At 42.4% G+C, this 15880-nt stretch overlaps 1 protein-coding gene across 3 annotated transcripts in view; it reads right to left on the bottom strand.

The window, feature by feature from the left end:
- PHF3 (PHD finger protein 3) overlaps nt 1-15880 on the bottom strand; it is a 2404159-nt gene that overhangs the window by 1246490 nt on the left and 1141789 nt on the right. The window lies entirely within an intron of this gene.

Here is a 15880-nt window from a genome sequence, read left to right as displayed (position 1 = left end):
TCTGAGCATATCTGGGAGTTTCCTCCCAGGTTTCTAACATAGCTAAAGAAGGCCTTATGATTGTCTTTTGAGTCTTTAGCTATTTTTCTCTCGAAATTTGCTTTGGATGATTTTATGAGAGCTCTTAGTTTTTACTTATAGTGATCAAGGGTGTCTTACCTTTTAAGGATTTTGCTCTATCTTGTAGTAGCTTCCTCCTTTTGTTGTAGAGTTTGTTTATGGCTGGGGTCCACCAGACTGGATGCTTGCCTTTGGTACAAAGAGTCTTTGTTTTGCTTGGGATTGCCTTATCCATGCAGTCCTGCAGGTGCTGGTAGAAGGCATTTGTAAGTGATTCAGCGGCTTGAGTACTGTTTTCCCGGCTCGGGGCCTTAAAGGAGACCACACTAGTCTTTAGAAGTGTGAAGTCGGCTTTTGAGAAGTTCTTTACTGTGGTCTTTTTATTTCAGGTGGGGGTGGGATGAGGACCTCCAGCGAGATTAGTTTGTGGTCTGATCTCACCAGTGAGGGGTACACCTCCGTGTTGAACATTGTGCTCCCATGTTCGTGATGATGAGATCAAGTATGTTATCTCCTCTTGTGGGATGGTGACTAGTTGTTCCATGGCATTTGAGTTTATGAATTCCAGGAACTTTTGGGCTAGGGTGTTTGGGCTTGAGTAGTGTTCCCAGTCTATATTAGGGTAATTGAAGTCACCTAGTATGATGGTGTTTGGTGATACATTTATCCCCTCTAGTGTTTTCAGGAAGGCCATGTGAGGTTCCTGAGTTTGTGAGGGTGGCCTGTAACATGCTACAATTTGCAGAGCAGTCTTGCCTATGGTTAATTGCACCTGGATGGTCTCCGATGCATCGTGCGTTGCCACCAGTCTTGAGGTGTGGGTGTCCTTGATGAATATGGATACCCCCTCCTTTCTTGGTATTGTCCAGATTTTGGGGCCGGAACGCATGATATGAGGTAAAACCTGATAGCGCCGGGGTGCCCTCAGGAGCCTTGAACCAGGTTTCTGTCACAGCACAGACATCGATGTTCTCCATACTGAGAAGGGCCTCGAGTGCGTGCATTTTGAGATTTAGACTTCTGGCATTGAGCAGCATTACCCTTAGTTTTTTTCCTTTTTTGTGTTCTAGGGTGGTAGGTTTAGAATTTGAGCCTTGCCTAAAAAAGGCACTATGGGGGTGGCAAGAGCCTTTGCCAATATCCGGAATCCCAGGGGTGACAGGTGCAAGCCGTCCCTTGCGAAGCAGCGTGGCTTGTCCAGCATGTCATCCCAGGCAGACAGACACTGGATCCCCTTTGAATGACACCAGTGTTTAAGCCAATTGACTCGATAGTGAGGCACACTGATGTTCCACTCACTAGGCTGAATAAGGAAAAAGTAATAGTCAGCTGCCTGTCAGGTGCCAGGATCCGACACATAACACATGCACTCAGGTCAATCAACAACAGGGACAAATATGACTCTGTCATTGTATATGTGGGTGTGAATGAACTGAGACGTACCTCTCTGGATTACATGGAGAGAGACATGGAGGAGCTCTCGGATTATGTAGCCCAGGTGTGTATGACCCTAGCCCTGAGCAGCATCCTACCATCACCCAGAATGATACCACAGTACAAACAGAAAATGATTGATTTCAACAACTGGCTAAGTTTCTGGTGTCATTCTAAAGGGATCCAGTATCTGTCTGCCTGGGATGACATGACTGACAGAACTTGATGCTTTGCCAGAGATGGCCTGCATCTGTCACCCCTGGGCTTCTGGATACTGGCCAAGGCTCTTACCACCTCTATACTGCCTTTTTAGGCGGTGTTCCAAAGACTGCATTACCACCGTAACAGCTACAAACAAATGGAATCTGAGGGTCATGTTGCTCAATGTTAGAAGTCTAAATCTCAAAATGCACTCGCTCGAGGTATTCCTTAAAATGGAGAACAACGACATTTGTGCTGTAAAAGAGACCTGGTTCAAGGCAGCAGAAAGCATCCCTGCACTACCAGGCTATAACTCATTCCACACCTTTCGACCCCAGAACTTAGACTGAAGCTCCAAAGGCGGTGGTGTTTCCATATTCCTAAAGGATGCGCACACCTCCAGACTGGTAGCCCAACATAACGCATTTGAGATACTTCAGGTGCAGCTAACATTGGGTAAGACAGCGATTCAGGTTGCAGCCTGCTACAGGTCCCCCAACCATATCCCAAGACTCACACTACACGTTCCTAAGCACCCTGGAAAATATTAGGGTGCAATCTAACACTCTCTTACTAGGCAACTTCAACTACCCCTCCATTAACTTGGTAAACTACTCATGTACCAATACACTTGCCTAATGTTTCCTGGAATTCATTAATTCCAATGCCCTGGATCAGCTCGTTCTTACCCCCACTAGAGGTAGCAACATCCTTGACCTGGTCATTACTAACATGGGCATCCACTGCTCTACACCAATAGTCAGTTCCTCCCTGGTTAGATCTGACCACAAACTAATCACCTTGGAAATCCACCCCCCACCCCCCAGCAAAGGTAACCACCATGAAAAACTTCTCCAAAGCTAACTTTAGGATCCTAAAAACAAAGTTGGCTAACTTCACGACACCCATGCAAATGGAGAATAGTTGTGTGACTGCAGAATCATACACCAATGCACTGTACGAACATGTACACAAATGCATGGATCTCACCAAACCCAATAGAACCAAGACACTCTCCTCAAAAAAAAGAAAGCCAACCTGGTGGTCCCCTGCCATAAACAAACTCTACAACAGAAGGAGGAAACTGATGCAGAATAAGGTGAAATCCCAAGAACGGAAAAACTACTTATCTGCCTCAACAAAAAGTTGAGATCCTTCATCAAATCATCTATAGCTAGGTATGAAAACAGAATTGCAGCAGATAGTAAAGACAACCACAAGGCCTTCTACAGTTATGTAAAGAATCTCCATGGCAATACCCAGATTTGCTCTAAGCTACTACACAATGGTACCTCCTATACCGAGCCAACAGATATTGTCAGTATACTGGCCGACAGATTCAGTGCCAACTTTACCCCCCCCCTCCCAAAAAAACAATCACAATACCAACAAATTGCCAGGCACCCAGTATTACTGGTCCACAGGTTAAAACAACACTGTCCAAGGCCAAAAATACATCTTCTATGGGACCATACAATATCCCTGGTAGTGTTCTACATGAACTACAGCATGAACTGGCACCTCACCTGTGTGCCCTGTTCAATCACAGCCTCACCTCAGGCTTTGTCCCTGCCGAATGGCGCACTGCTACAGTCATCCCTCTCCACAAAGGAGAAGCGACTACAGATCCTGGGAACTATCGCCCCATTAGCCTGACGAGTCTGATATGCAAAGCTATGGAACACATTAACATGGACCTAATAAACAAGGATATAGGGACTCTCCAAACTCTGGATCCCACACAGTTTGTTTTTGTGAAGGGTAGATCATGCCTGCTCAACTTGGTCGACTTCTTTGAGTCAGTCACCAGAGCTGTGGATGAAGGAAGGTGGTTCATACAGCCTATCTTGATCTGGCCAAGGCTTTTGATACCATTCCCCATTCAGTAATCATAGAAAAACTCACTAACTTGGCATCAACCCCTATATCACTAGGTGGATTGCAAACTGGCTCACAGATGGAACCACAACATGAAAGTAGCTGACTCCAAGTCAGACTGCCGATTAGTCATGAGTGGAGTCCCACAGGGTTCAGTCCTGGGTCCTTTCCCATTTGGTAACTCCTCTGAGGTCCAGGCCAACACAAAGGGACTCTGGCTGACAAAGTTCACAGACGATTGCAAGCTGGGAGCTATTATTAACTACCCAAGTGATGTTGACATCCTACAGAATGGCCTCACTGTGACCAACGACTGGTGTCAGAACCATGGCCTTAAGCTCAATGCCAAAAAATGTGTTGTCATTCCCTTTGGGAAAAACCCGGTTCACATGAATTACCACACTGATGGTAGTCCACTGAACACTGAAGGCGTTATAAGAGATCTGGGAACACAGGTTGACAGCAACCTCTCTTTTGATCACCACATTGCCGCTGTGGTCAGAAAGTCCTTCTATGTGGCACATCTCATTACTAAGGGTTTTGAATCCAAGAAGAAAGTGGTCATTGTCTCCTTCTACTCTTCTCTCATTTGGCCAATCGAGTACAATGTCCCATTTGGCATTTACCTCACTAGACACCTGCAACAACTGGAGAGGCTGCAAAAGTACCTCACAAAAAGGATCCTAGGCCTTAAACACTTGTCCTATATGGACAGACTCAAAAAACTCCAACTATTCTGTCTCATATCGCCTACTTACAGTTGATCTCTGCTTGACTTTCAAAGCCATGTCTGACCCAGCTCTGTCAGAAATGCTACATCTAAAGAAATCCCAATCCCTCCGCACCACATGCTCCAAAGACCTTAACCTAACTACCACAATTAACAGAACATGCTGGAGGGACAGGTTCATAACCCAGAGACTGCCTATGCTATGGAACAGACTTCCCATACATGTCAAGCAGAGCATCTCGCTGACCCTCTTTAAGAGAAATCTTGATGAGTGGATGGGAAACAGAAAATTCACCCCGGGGATAACACCAATGGCTCTACTCGACAGAGGCACTGGGAACTAAGGTCAGGTGGCACTATGCCAGGGTAATCCTATGGCTAGGCTTGTAAAGGCCCCAGGGCCATTAGCCTAGTACATACATATGAACCTACGAACACTCTTGTAAGTAGGAGTTACACAAGACTTATGTTATGTTCTCCTGAAACCCCGGTCTGTGAAGGAGATCATAACACTTTGTCAGTGAAAGTGGAATGTCATTGTGCTCACCCTTACCCAGGTGAGAGATTCCTGACACTTTGAAAAAGACTCAGTAAAGATAATCAACTAATCTAAATAAGGAATAATGTGAATACCTCAAATCTGCAGTAGGCTATCATAGGAGCTACTATAAGAATACCCCCGGACCAGTGGACAGACCAAAGGGTAATGCAGAAAACTATCCATTAATGTGATCCATATACAAAAAATTTTAAGAAATGTCTGAAAACTGGATCTATAGGAATGAGGTGATATGAATCTTTAAAACGTAATGGAGTAAGGAGTAACACGTGGAGAAGGGATAACATTTTGTACTTGGAAGCCTTCATAAATAGTTTAAGAAAGGAATGATCCAGAATAGGTCTCCAAGAAATTTTCTTTCTTTGGCAACAGAAACATTTGCAAATTGAACTATTCTCCTAACTGAAGAAGGGGGTCCTACTTTATCACCCCAATCCCCACCCCTTACACCCCAGGTGACAAAAACGTCCTCCACTGCTGAAAGGAATGGAGGAATAGTGGTAGGTTCTGGAGAATCCAGTTATAATAAATCATACTTCTTCACGTACAGTGGAATTCTATTAAGTTCAAACTGAAACAAGTGACTCATTCTGGAAATACTTTCAGAGAAGAGAATACTTCAAAGGGACTGGCATAAGCAACACTCTTCCAAATCTGAATCAAAAACCTCAGTGGACAAAATTGAATCTCCCCCCGTCACAATCATTTTATGGTTTACAAACTTGTACCTTGTCAGAAAAAGAAGAATTATTTTTTCCTTTTTACCAGAAACTACTAAACCAGAAGGGTCAACAGCCTGACTTAAAACCTGAGCTAAGCCCAAAAGATCACAACTATCCAAAGTGACTGACACAGGAGAAGAAATCATGTCAAAGTTTCCGCTTCTTTATGACAGGAAGAAGCTCTGTCTGGAAGAAAAACCCTCCCTAATGGAAGGCATAGCATTCTTTCTAGGCAGAGTAGTATTCATTGTTCCTTCTCTAAGAAGGACAACAGTAGCTCTCCTTTGCCTGCCAAGGACACTCCAACAGCCTCACAGGATGTCTCTATTCCCCAGTTCATAGTGGCTATAGGGACTACACCAGAGGGAGTCAATGACAAAAAAAAAACTCACTCAGACTATGACATAGACTGCTCTGACAGAAAGGTTAGTTTTTTTTTTTTTCCTTGTAATTTGTATTGCTTCATTGCCTTCTATTATTTTGGATACTGTCATGTATTTTCTTTACACTGTGTTTTATTTGTATTCTACTTTCAACTGAATACTGAAACTAAGAAAAAGACCTCACTGTGTCTCTTGTGAGTCATAGAGAAATTAAATTCCCCCCACCCCCCACCCACCCTTCCACCCTGGTACTGCTGTGTTTTAAACTCAAATGTCTATACATTTTCCCACCCCTTAAATTAACTTGACCACTTTTCCTTCCTTCTCTTTCACTGACTAACATCAGTAAGTGTAAAATCATAATTTTTGTGAAATCATTGCCCTTTAGCGATTTAAATTTTTGGCCATCCCACTGTATCCCATGCAGTGAGAATACTGAATCCCCCCTTCCAATTTATTGTGCTCTCTAAAAATTAATGGCTCTCCCCTTGAATTACTAAAGGTTGAGTTACCCCCTCTTTCATATGTGGCTGTTTAGTACATACTGCGACTCTTAGATATTAACCCATTTTTTCCCAATCTTACCTTTAAAATATGTAACATCTAGTCCAAGACCACCCATTATTGGAGAGTCCACATTCTGCCTCTCAGTAGTCATCTTGGGATTAGTACTTCTGTTTTGATTCTGGTGAGAATAAGAGCACAGGGACATTATTTCCTGGAGAGTGCTGATCACCAGAAAACCTAATAATTGATTCACAGGTCTGTCCATCCATCCATAACCCCTTTTTCCCATTTTGCACATGGGGTCAGGCTGCTTCATAGGTGACAGCTTGGAATTTGTGCTTACATTTTGCTCCTGATAAGAAAAGGCGCAGAGGACATAGATTCCTGATTGTCTCTGACTGGGCAGTGAATGTCTGTGTGGGACCTTCCTGATTGGTCTGGTTGCTACTCAAGGTATCTACCAGGAAAAGGCTACTTCAAGCCTACAGACCCCTGTATCACCTGGGCCAAGACTACTGATCACCACAGAGCCTATGGCATGCTTCTCATCTTGAGATTGGTGCTACTATTTTGCTTCTGGTGAGTGAATACGCAAAGGGGCACTGTATCCTAGTTGTGTGAAGCTGTTGTGAGACCAGCACTAGTTGTAGGGGGGCAATAGCCAATCAGGTGAATCTCCCTCTTTTCATCATTCTTGACAAACTCTAATACTTTCTTTTTGGTAAATACTGCTTGAATAGCTGCTGTCTAACCTAACTTCACAAGATCTACCTAAATACTTCATCCATAAATCATAAGGGTCTACATATTACTTCCCCTCAAGTGTTTGGCAGTGCCCTGTATAGACAATGACATGTTTCCTGTAAAAGCACCCTTGAAATTTCACCAATACCTAGTTGCACAAAGGGCAACTAGTTTGCGGTGACAAGCACTGCCCCAGAGTTGCAAACCAGGTACTCCTAACTTAACTTTATATTCTCACCACAACTATCTAATTAATAAAAAAGAGCCTGTTGCCATGGATATGAACTTTCCCTCTATCTCCATTACCAGCTTGGTGGCTATGGCATCTTAAAGCAATGTAGAAATTGCCTCATGTTTACTGACAACCAGCTAATTCTCAATCAAACTGATAAGGTATGTGACAGATGTAGTTATACAATGTCATTGGAGGCAAAGCTCTCACATAAAAGCATGACTAATGTCAATCAGATTGTCAGTAGTACATGTGCTGCACCCATCACACACAGTTCAAAGCAGAAACAGACCCACATATGCCGAAGCACTTAAATGCAACTTCTCTAAAACCCAAGGACCTCCTAAACAAAATACACATAACAAATATCCTCAGCAGCCTGAATGCATCCTTTCAAAACAACACCCACAACACATAAAACCACATTTCATGGAGCCTCTACTTCTAAGCCTACAAGGCAAGCCACCACACAATCCAAAATTCCATTCACTGGAGAATGCATTGTGAGACACACTGATGCTCCCCTCACCAGTAAGGAGAAAGTCACAGTCAGCTGCTTTTCAGGGGGCAGAGTCCACTACATTATGCACGCACTCAGATCACTGTATCACAAGTACCAGTATAACTCAATCATAGTCCATGTGGGTGTAAATAACCTGAGATGTACCTCCATAGACTATATGAACAGCAACATCATGGAGTTCTTGGAATGTGTATCCCAGGCTGGTAAGAGAGTAGTATTAAGCAGCATTTTACCTTATCCAAGGATGATGCCACAATGCAAACAGAACATAACTGACTTTAATAACTGGTTTAGTTTCTGGCACTTATCTGACAAACGGCTCAGAAACCAGCACAGAAGAAGAGTGTTTAGACTGACATTCAATGACGACGTTCAGAGTGACGGCAAAGAAGTTCTGAGGTATGTACACCTGTATGTCACCTTTATGCCTACACCTTGCGCAGGGAGCATACACGTGACATACAATGTCTACAAATTTCAAAGGCTTTGGTATACTGGCAGGACATTGAGCTATCCTTTGCAGGAGATCCCTTACATATGAAATACTACCACAGTGCTACGGAAGAACATTACTACCTTGTGACATGGAATGATAGAAGATTTTTCCATATTCACCTGAAATTCCAAACTGATAAAAAGTATTTTTTTACCCATGACAAAAATTCTTGACAAGAAGTAAAAGCATTAGCAAAAATAAGGCAATCATCTAAATATGAGATAATATGAATGTCTTGCAACGGACTATTATGGCTGATAGGCAAGTTGTAAATATCCTTGGAGCTGTACATAAAGCAAATGGTAAGGCATAGAATTATAATGCAAACCAGATACAGAAAATCAAAAAAGTCTGAAATCTTTGAGGATTGTAAAGTGATGGTAAGTATCTTTTAAGTACAGTGTTACTAAAACTGAGGGGTGGAATGAGGGATTAATAGAGACTGTTAAGACAGCATTTTGAATTTTGGAACTTTAATGTGAAAGTTTAGAAAAGAAGGGTCTAAGACCTGTCACCAGGCTCCTTTTAGTTTTGGTACCAGAAAGATTTTTGAATAAAATCCTCTGTTTGACCTGAGAGAGCAGGCTCTACAAACTTTGAGACAGCATTTGTTTCAGTATAGGTGGAAACAGGTAGGCTTGACTGGATAAACATGGAGGAATCCCCTGAGCAGGAGGAAGGGACTTCCACCACTAGTTGTAGCCCTCTTGAATGACTCTTAGAACCCAAGTGTCTGAAGCTGCCACACAGGGAAGTAAAGACACAATCTTTCAGTTTTATTAAAATGCTAGTATGGTGAAGGGAGAAAAACGTGAAGGTGCATATAATCAGTCTGACGTCTTAGATTGTCCCTGGTTCGGCGAAGATCCTAACTTCCTTTCTGAACCCCTTGCCATTGCTTTCTGGAATTTTGTTTACCTGTGACTCGCTGTTTATGTTGTTTCCTATAAAAGGAGTCTGAACTTAGAAGGACAGTTTCTGTTGTGTACTGTAACTCTTAAACTTTTAGTATTTTTACTCCTGGGACTTTTCTCCCTGGGCCTCTGCTGAAAAAGGACTCGTGTCCAGTCGGATTTTCCCAGTAAACAAATGTAAAATAAATAAATTAATTAATAAATTAAATAAATAAATAAATAATGTGGGTAACCCATCAAATTAACTTTTCTCTTTCATCAAATCTGGTAAGGACCTCAACAGAAGATGAGATAAATAATATGTCTTTATCCAAGGAAGAATTCAGGAGCTCAGCTTTGTCACCTTCTGACAAATTCTGGGGATGTAGCCAGATAAAATCTTCTCATCACCAAGACAGTATCATAAGAACATTTTATAAAGTGTCTTGTTACCCAACACACAGAAGATATGAAGGAATTCAGAGAAGTCTTAGTCTCTGTAAAGGGTAGTTCAGAGATCAGCTTTCTCATACTGTCAAAGGAAGCCAGCTGAAACTTAAGCACGCCAGCCTGGCAATTCAGAAACTTTCTTTCAAAACTTATCAAAGCCTTTGCCATCTTTGTCAATCAATAGAAATAGGGTTAGCTGCTAAAAGATGTCAAAGTAAGTGATGGTTTTGACTGAGAAATCATTGCAAACTCGGATTTAGGGTTTAAAAAAAAGACATCTGTAGGTATGTGGAACTTTTCATAGTTTATCAGACTTCTTGAGGGCAGGAGGCTGACTGTCTGGCAAACTGCTTGTTGCAAAGAAAGCACCCTACAATACTGGCAAAACAGAAGAAACAAATACAGGTTGGGGGAAATCTAACTTCAACAAGTCATATCTTTGCTGGGATTTTGTAATGTATTTTTGTTCCCACTGAAACGACTCCCTCATTCTTGCAGTAGTATCAGAAAATGATAACTCTTCAGGAAGGGAATCTGAAGAATAACTTTCCTCAGAGTCAAACTCCTCTTTTTGTATGGGTAGGAACGTGAGACACAAAATCTAAATCTAAATCTAATGTCCGTCCCTCTGACTGAGGATCAGTATTTCAGTGAGTGGATTTTTTTTTCTTTTTGACTGTACGGAAGACTCAGAATACTTTGGAATACAGAAAAAGAAAAAATGCCTAACTTTATGTTTTCTTTTCCTAGGAGACTCCCACCCCAGAAAGACCAACCCAAAGGATGGTCCCTTCCTAATGATTCAAGCTCCTAAGGGTGGCTTCCTCAGCTACCAGCAAGTATGGATCTCCCTTGCCTGAGGAAGACAGCTAAACAGAAGCAAAAAATACCTATCTCTTAGTCCTGGGTGACATGTTAAGAAGCAACACCAGAGGGACTGAGATAGAGATAGACAAGTGGTCAGTGGTACCCAAAATGGCCAAAGATGTGACAGCGGAGGCAAAGAGGAAGCTAGCTTCAATACAAAAAAATAATGTACAACTTGCTTCTTTTTGTGGACCAGGAGGGGAAGAATCAAAAAGTCAAAAGCCTGGTCAATGCTCTACCAAAAAGTGCCTGACAAGCCGAGAGTAGAGACTTGGAGAGCTGATGGTACAACCTAAGTTTTGAGGTAAAATGTTTAATGGCAACTCACAAAAACCTCTTGTCCTATCTCCTAGCTATAGTTTCTGACAGAAAATCAAAACTTTTTTTTTACAGAAAAAACAGTAATTTGAAAGGAATTTCAAATCAGGAAATTCTGAATGAAAATGTAAATTTAAAGTTATTTTTTTAAGTGATAACCATTAAAGAGACCAGTTCTAGACCAAGCAATAATTTCTGAGAGAAAAAGAATTCTGAGAGTTTGGCACCCTAAACACTGATTTGAGCTGTACAGCAGTTACTGCATGTGGATAGTGCCCTAATGCTTTGGAACCTTTTTGACTGTCATATCCTTGACGAGATATAATCCATATAGCTCAGGCTACTCCAACAGTGATCTAACAACGAACATCTCCTGGGTTTGCTCCAATCTGAATGATCCACCAAAATAGTTCATTCTTCGTGAAATTAAAGAATTGGGAATGCCAGATGATGACAGTGTTGTGCCCAGATGTATTTTAGGTACCATTTAATTTTCCTCATATGCAGTCTTGTGAATGGAATAATTTTTTATTCTGGATGCAGAGGTCAATGAAAGAAAGGTCAGTCAGGGATAGAAAGAAGTCTGCTGAGAACTGGATCCTGCCTAAGGAAGGAAAGAAGGCCAATATGAGGTGAATGAGGGGATGTACTTGAGATGGCAACCTAAGAATACCAGTGAATGGGATAAATAATTGATATGTTGAAGTTCTGAGTGAATTCTAGGTTGTGCAAGAAGCTGGCAGTGAACTGTAGGTCTCAAAGAATTTTCTTTAGAGAAGTGGCCTGAATCAGGAAATTGTCCAGATAGGGTTATATGTTCATAGGTTGGTACTAGGCTATCAGCCCTAGGGCCTATACAAGCCTAGCCATAAAGTACAGTTTTGTACCTACCATAAATGTAGATGTTCGAAGATCCACATTGCTGCAGTCCTTACATATGGGTAGTCCGCTGTCCTCGGTCGGCCCGAATACCAAAGTATTAGGCTGACGTCGGTCAAGGCGCTTAAAACTGACATCAGGACGTCAGGGTACAAAAGCGCATGACCGACGTCATTTCCTCAGTCTTTTCTTGCCCCAGATGTCAGAAGGCCCTAACAAGACAGGCCAAAGCCAAAAATCAGCAAAACCCAACCAACCACCCGTGCACTAACCATATTTACAATATGTACAACACAAACCACACCACCACCTTCAACAACAGAGGTGAAGGAGGGAGGGTATGGACTGCAGCAATGTGGATCTTGAACATCTACATTTATGGTAGGTACAAAACTGTACTATGTTCTTCATCTCACATTGCTGCAGTCCTTACATATGGGTAGAATCCCAAAGCAGAGGTAAGGGAGGATGGCAAAACTATAAAGCATTAGGAGCTGCCAACATGCCTTGTAAAATTGCAGTTGCAAATCCAGCCCTAGATTTAGAGTAAAGTGGAAGGTGGTAATGCTTAGAGAAAGTATGCACTGAACTCCAAGTAGCTGCTTCCAAAATATCTTTAGTAGCCACCCCTTAAAAAGCTGTAGAAGTGGCAGTAGCCCTAGTGGAATGAGGCCTAATCCCAGCTGGAATCTCCTTACCATGATGGGAATAACAGAAAGCAATACAAAACCAATCCACTTAGAAATAGTTTGTTTTGAAACAGGTTTGCCCTGAGAACCCAAAGCAAAAGAAACAAACAACTGCTGAGACTGCCTGAACCCTTTAGTTCTGCTCAAATAATATCGCAACTGTCTGTGAATATCCAAAGTGTGCAAAATCTTTTCCCCTTTATTTTGGGGTTTGCATAAAAGTAGGCAAATGAATAGTTTGGTTTAAAGCCACACTAGAAACCACTTTAGGCATAAAAGAAGGGTTAGTACGCAAAGACACCCTATCCTTGTGGAAAATTAAGAAAGGCTCAACTGCCATAAGGGCCTGTAATTCAGAAACCCTTCTCACAGAGGTAATGGCCAACAAAAAAGCAGTCTTCCAAGATAAATATTTCAACTCTGCCGATGCTGCAGGCTCAAAAGGTTGTAGAGTGAGTTTCTCCAACACAAAATTGAGATCCCAAGCAGGAGTAGGAGCTCGTGGGGGTCTTATATTCTTTGCCCCTCTAAGGAATTGCTTAAACAAAGGCTGAGAAAATAATGGTGGGTCACAGTCATAGTGAGCAGAGATTGCTGCAGCATGAACCTTTATAGAGGAGAAGGACAAACCTTTGTCCAATAACTCAGTAAGGTATTGAAGCGCCACACTTAAATTAGGTTTAGAAACATCAAAGTCCTTTGCTGTACTCCAAAATAAAAATCTCCTCCATTTATCTGCGTAAACTTTCCTTGTACTAGGCCTTCTGGCCTCCAAAATAACATTCAAAACTTGTTGTGGAAGCTGAGACCCTCCAGGGTTTAAACCAGAATATGCCAGGCTGTCAGATGTAGAGAATGAAGTTTGACATTGAGTAAATGACCGTTCTCCTGAGACAGCAGGTGAGGAATCGAAGGCAAAGGCCATGGAGGCTCCTGTACCAGACTTCTCAGTAATGGGTACCAGTGCTGTCGAGGCCAATCTGGAGCTATTAAAATCATGTTTGGCTTGTCCTGCCTGACCTTCAGCAGTACCTTTGGGAGGAGAGGCAGAGGTGGAAAGGCATACACGTGAAGATTGCTCCAATTGAAAGAGAGAGCATCCACTTTCCAAGCTGAGGGATGAAAAGTACAGTTTTGTACCTACCATAAATGTAGATGTTCGAAGATCCACATTGCTGCAGTCCTTACACTTGGGTAGTCCGCTGTCCTCGGTCGGCCCGAATATCAAAGTATTAGGCTGACGTCGGTCAAGGCGCTTAAGACTGACATCAGGACGTCAGGGTACAAATGGGCATTACCGACGTCATATCCTCAGCTTTTCTTGCCCCAGATGTCAGAAGACCCTAAAAAGAAAGGTCAAAACCAAAAGACAGCAAAAAACAACCAACCACCCTTGCACTAATCATATGTACAATATATACAATATCCACAATATTCACAACCCAACCCACACAACCGCCTCTAACTACAGAGGGGAAGGAGGGAGAGTAAATTGGACTGCAGCAATGTGGATCTTCGAACATCTACATTTATGGTAGGTACAAAACTGTACTATGTTCTTCATCTCACATTGCTGCAGTCCTTACACTTGGGTAGAATCCCAAAGCAGAGGTAAGGGAGGATGGCAAAACTATAAAGCAGTAGGAGCTGCCAAAATGCCCTGTAAAATTGCAGTGGCAAAACCAGCCCTAGATTTAGAGTAAAGTGGAAGGTGGTAACGCTTAGAGAAAGTATGCACTGAACTCCAAGTAGCTGCCTCCAAAATATCTTTAGTTGCCACCCCTTAAAAAGCTGTAGAAGTGGCAGTAGCCCTAGTGGAATGAGGCCTAATCCCAGCTGGAATCTCCTTACCATGATGGGAATAACAGAAAGCAATACAAAACCCAATCCACTTAGAAATAGTTTGTTTTGACACAGGCTTGCCCTGAGAACCCAAAGCAAATGAAACAAATAACTGCTGAGACTGCCTGAACCCTTTAGTTCTGCTCAAATAATATCGCAACTGCCTGTGTATTTCCAAAGTGTGCAAAATCTTTTCCCCTTTATTTTGGGGGTTTGCATAAAAAGTAGGCAAATGAATAGTTTGGTTTAAAGCCACACTAGAAACCACTTTAGGCATAAAGGAAGGATTAGTACGTAAAGATACCCTATCCTTATGGAAAATTAAGAAAGGCTCAACCGCCATAAGGGCCTGTAATTCAGAAACCCTTCTCGCAGAGGTAATGGCCAACAAAAAAGCAGTCTTCCATGATAAATATTTCAACTCAGCAGTAGCTGCAGGCTCAAAAGGTTGTAGAGTGAGTTTCTCCAACACAAAATTGAGATCCCAAGCAGGAGTAGGAGCTCTACGTGGGGGTCTTATATTCTTTGCCCCTCTAAGGAATTGCTTAAACAAAGGCTGAGAAAACAATGGTGGGTCACAGTCATAGTGAGCAGAAATTGCTGCAGCATGAACCTTAACAGAAGAGAAGGACAAACCTTTGTCCAGTAACTCAGCAAGATATTGAAGAGCCACACTTAAATTAGGCTTAGAAACATCAAATTCCTTTGCTGCACTCCAAAACAAAAATCTCTTCCATTTATCTGCGTACACTTTCCTTGTACTAGGCCTTCTGGCCTCCAAAATAACCTTCAAAACTTGCTGTGGAAGCTGAGACCCTCCAGGGTTTAAAACAGAATATGCCAGGCTGTTAGGTGAAGAGAGTGAAGTTTGACATTGAGTAAATGACTGTTCTCCTGAGACAGCAGGTGAGGAATCAAGGCAAAGGCCATGGAGGCTCCTACCAGACTTCTCAGTAATGGGTACCAGTGCTGTCGAGGCCAATCTGGAGCTATTAAAATCATCTTTGGCTTGTCCTGTCTGACCTTTAGAAGTACCTTTGGGAGGAGAGGCAGAGGTGGAAAGGCATACACATGAAGATCGCTCCAATTGAAAGAAAGAGCATCCACTTTCCAAGCTGTGGGATGAAACCTTTTTGTGCAAAACTTTGGCAGCTGGTAGTTTAGTGGAGAAGCGAACAGATCTATGTCTGGAGTTCCCCATGACACTGTCAATTTCTGAAATACATGAGGATCCAATTTCCACTCGTGGGGATCCATAATTCGTCTGCTCAACACATCTGCTAAGGAGTTCTGTGCTCCCGGCAGAAACCTTGCCTGAAGATTTAGCTGTAAGCTGAGGGCAGTCTCCCACAAAATCATTGCTTGTCTGCATAGAGGATAAGAATGTGTTCCCCCTTGCTTGTTGATGTACCACATGACAGTTGTGTTGTCTGTTAGAACCAACACCTGCCCTGGAAGAAGTAAATCCTTGAA

This window comes from Protopterus annectens, chromosome 2.part2 (genome assembly GCF_019279795.1).
Source record: "Protopterus annectens isolate FY-2018-M chromosome 2.part2, PAN1.0, whole genome shotgun sequence".
NCBI lineage: Eukaryota > Metazoa > Chordata > Ceratodontiformes > Protopteridae > Protopterus > Protopterus annectens.
The sequence above is the reverse complement of the archived record's forward strand: the minus strand, read 5'-3'. Positions and strand labels throughout refer to the sequence as shown.